This window comes from Schistocerca nitens, chromosome 2 (assembly GCF_023898315.1).
Source record: "Schistocerca nitens isolate TAMUIC-IGC-003100 chromosome 2, iqSchNite1.1, whole genome shotgun sequence".
Lineage (NCBI taxonomy): Eukaryota > Metazoa > Arthropoda > Insecta > Orthoptera > Acrididae > Schistocerca > Schistocerca nitens.
In genome coordinates, this window is record NC_064615.1 from 1,178,384,865 (window position 1) to 1,178,389,296 (window position 4,432).

Sequence of the window (4,432 nt, forward strand, 5' to 3'; positions counted from 1 at the left end):
ACTTATGTATAACCCAACTGATTGCTTGAAACATTGAATTTTTTGAGTAATTTTGTCTTTTTAATAAACATTAATGCTGATTCAAACTGTTTTTCCACTTCATCCAAGAGCTTTCAGTTCTTTTGATACAGTCTTTTTTGAAGTAATACATTCTCCCAGTACCGCTTGATTGAGGTGCGTCTACTACACAGACTATGTGCTCCAAAGGCACTATGCAGGAATCTTCTCTTTCAGGCCAATAAAATGATGCAGCAGGTCCTGAAGGATGTACAAATAGAATTTCTGCATCTTCTTCATCATTGAATATTGTTTTTACCAGTCCAAAGTACCAGTTACCATCATAATTTGCAGCCACATAGCTATTTATGGATGGTTCAACACGAACCCAATCAGAAGAAGAATGGAACGAAAAGACCCTAAGGAGGGTTTTACACTATCTGTAGTCCTTCTAATTTCAAGGTTGTTTGTTGGAAGTGGTTTGAAGTTATGAAAACTTCTTGTTCCAGGAATGGTTTGGGTTGCTGAAAAACGTTTTTCTTGTTTTAACCGTAGCAAATCAGCTTCTTTTTTGTCAATAAAGTGAAAATTAATGTTTTCAATATTTTTTTCACAAAACCTATACACATCGATTGCTGTCATTATTTGTTCTTTGTCTGAAAGCTGTAGACTGGCTTTCCTTAAAATTCTTTTAATAGTTCCTCCTAGGCCATCACAAATTGACTTCCCATGACTTGTTGCAAAAAAAGAGTGTTGGGCCTTCAAATTAGTCTCTCAAGTGTTCAGTCAAATTTTTAAAACTGTTTCTATTTTTGTACTGCCCAGCACAACCATCTGTAAAGTAGTGAACTGAGTCAATGTCAGTATGATGTAATGACAGCGACTTTGTAATTTCTTTTTGTACAAAGTTAACAAAACCAGTGTCATGTTCTTCGTCATCACTAATAAAACAGTGGTTGGAAACAAAAACATTGTTTTCCTCATTTTGTATAACAAAGGAATAATTTTCACTGAAATCCATCACAATAATTGCTGTTTTGGGTGGTGGGTCTTCTTTCAATCTTTTAAAGGCTGCTGATTGGGATTTTGCTATAAACGAGTTCGGGGTGAGCTTTTCCAATCACCTAACCAATAAAGAAATGTAGTCTTCAACACTGATAGACTGTTTGATCATTTCTGCCCTGTCTGTGTTAACCCACTGACTGATTACAATTTCTTCTTCTAAATCATAATATTCACTTAGTTTTTCAGTTAAGCACTCTGTTAGTGCAGTATTTGCAGGACAGCTATTGCAATGATGTAGCATGCAGTTTTGGTTTTCTGTGCACACAAGCATCTTAATTAGGTCTTTATAAGATTCTTAAATTTTCACAGCATCCAGTAATAGTTTAACATTCTGGTGGATACTGCATACACATACAGTGTGTGTGCCTGCAGCACCAGCAAGGATACACCATTTAGGTCTCAAGAAACAAAATTTTGAAAATTCTACTTCTACCTCGGGATTCTCCTATTTGAAATAATAATAGAGTTCTCTCAAGTTACACAAAATGAGTCTTTTTTGCATGTACACATTTTCTTGAACACTTACTTTGTCTTTCGTTCCAGGTAGCACTCTGGAACTTTCATCCTTTTCATAAAAATCTGTTACAAGTCTTACTGTATTTTCAGAAAGTTTTACCTTTTTTTGGACCAGGAGTTTCCAAAATACCCTTTTCAGATTTTAGCTTTCTAGCTTGTCGCACCATGTACTCACTGACATTAAATTCTTTCATCACTTTATTTCGACTCCAAGAATCTGGAGCCAAGGTCAGAATCTGGATTTTTCTAGACCTCCCAACAGATGAAATCTTCTCTTTCATAAGAGAAATCATTACATCAAAATCCTTTGCTTTCTCAACCACACTTTTATCTTCTTCGTCATCATCAGAACTTGGTGCATCATATTTTAATGCTTTTGAAACCGCCTTTTTTGCAGTCTTTTCAATACTGCTAACCTTCCTTTTAAAATAAGACCCTTTACTTTGTTCTGACAAGCCATGAAGCTTTATTGGTGTTAAACCTAAATAATCAAGAGCAATGTTTGTTTGTACGAGGGATTCATTTCTGGATTCCAATGATTCTAATTCAACCATGACTTCATCATCTGTTTCACTTTCATTGACTTCAACTCTTAATTTTTCCTCACAAAAGTTACGGCATGTTGAGCAAAGCTTTTGTCCGGGTTTTATGCTAATATTTTTTGTCAGTAATTGTTTAGAAAGATCCAAGCCTACACTTCTCAACGATTTTTTGATGGGCTTTTTGTGTTTTTTTAGTGGGTCTACACATGTTGTTTGATACTTTTCAAAAACATTTAAAAAATAGTAGCTGTGGTGTGAACATATATTCTTAAATTCACACAGATTAATTCCAGATCGTAAGTGGATCAAATCTTTTTCTTCCTCACTCAATTCTGATACCGGTTGTAACTTTTTTGAAGGTGTGTAGGTTGTTTGGAAACAGTCAGATTTTTTAAATAACCCTACACTACAGGTTTGAATATCTGACATACTGATTTCACTTTTGGTCTGATTACTGTTCTGGTTACTTTTATAGGATATTGGAAAAGAATCTCTGTAAACTAAGTAACAGTACTTACTGAGAGTTCGAATAAACTTAATAAAATACTATCCAAGCACTATTTAACACTGTAATAATTTTTTACTTCAAAACACAGGAGTAACAAAACAAAATCCAAGTGTACATTGCTACTCCAAGAAAACAAAAACTTATTTTCGGTGTCTAAGTCACTTGGTATTTTTTGTTTTTAAAATATAATTAATATTATTTTAAAAATTAGATAACTATTAAACAGGTTGAAAAGCCAACATAATTTTTCTTTTATCTAATAGCCTATACAATTAAGAGTATTTTAAAACAAATTTGAGCTTTCTATCAGGACTGAGACTCTAGATATTGCAGTTTTTGTAAAACTAAACATCCGTTAGCTTAAAAAACAACAACAACAACAACAACTTGTAAATTTTATTTCATTTGGAAGATTTTAATATATTTATGGTAATTTTTTTAAACATTTAGATATAATACACAAACTTATTCCAAAATTTCATACTGATATCTTGAGTATTCTTTAATATACAAATTTTTTTAGTTGTGAGGACACGTTAAGTTACAATTTCCGACTGCTGAAACAACGCCAAATCTAAAAACTTTAAAAATTTATAACAGAAACTATAAGAGATAGAGCAAAAAAATTTTACAAGTGCTTTCAGGATGATAAAAGAAGTAATTTTACCAAGTTTCATCAAAATCTGACATGGTTGGTGTCAAGGCCTGGGTGACTTGACATGGAATGACCCAAGAGCATATCCTAAACTATCTAGAAAAGTGGATTTGGTTTTGCAATGCAAGCATATAAGGCCCTAAAAAGTAGCATCATCAAAGAGGCGCACTGGAAGTTTGAACACATTTTTCTGGAACTCAAATTATACCTGAAATCTTTTATTTTGCCTGATACATGTTTATTAATGTCTGGGATAAGTGAAATAAGAAGTCCTGATGAATAGGACCTAGCTTAAGTCCGAATAGCAAAAGAATAAAAATAGAAACAATGTTATTTCTTAATTGTCACATTGTCACACCCCCCCCCCCCCCCCGCTCTCTCTCTCTCACACACACAATTATTATTAAGAATGAATGTAAATCGTAAAATTTATTTGCATAATCATCTAATTATTAGTTGCCTGTTTTACCAGTTTACCAGCTTACTGATGGAAAAGAAGTGTATAAATGAGTTGCTATGGTCCGTGGTGGCTTAACCACTGCTAGTTTCATTTCACCTGAGAAAACCAGCATTCCCATTGCCATAGGGGCCACGCCCGATAGCTTAGCAACAACAGCCACGGGTGGGTTTCTTTACCACAGGATCCCAAGCCTGATAGTAAAATTATTTAAGTGCCCTGTGTAAAATTAGAAGGCACTCTTGGGTTCCTTAGATTGTTTCCTCTAACCTATTTCAATTTTTGATATGCTACATTAATTTTCTGATGAATATCAAGAGGAATGGTGTATTGCCGGCCAGACGAATTTACTGATGAAGCTGGGATAACTGCAATATGTGGTGTTCCGGAACCCAGCACTTGTCACTTCTTGGTGGCCAAAAAAATGGGTGCATAAAGTTTATTAATGCATCCCTTTGCTCTGTGGAGGTCTCACAGATATTCCCAATCCACCACATGTTTTCATAGATGCATGCAAGATATTGTCCTGGTTGGAGAGCAGACATTAATATGCCTCCTTCATTACTGTGACCCGTTTTAGCTAGAAAAGATGGACAATCATTTGAAACTCGGCTGACCTGAATTGTTGTTTCATCAATAGGTAAAAAGTGATGATTTTCTCTAGTGCCTGCTACAGTGTCCAAGTTTAAACC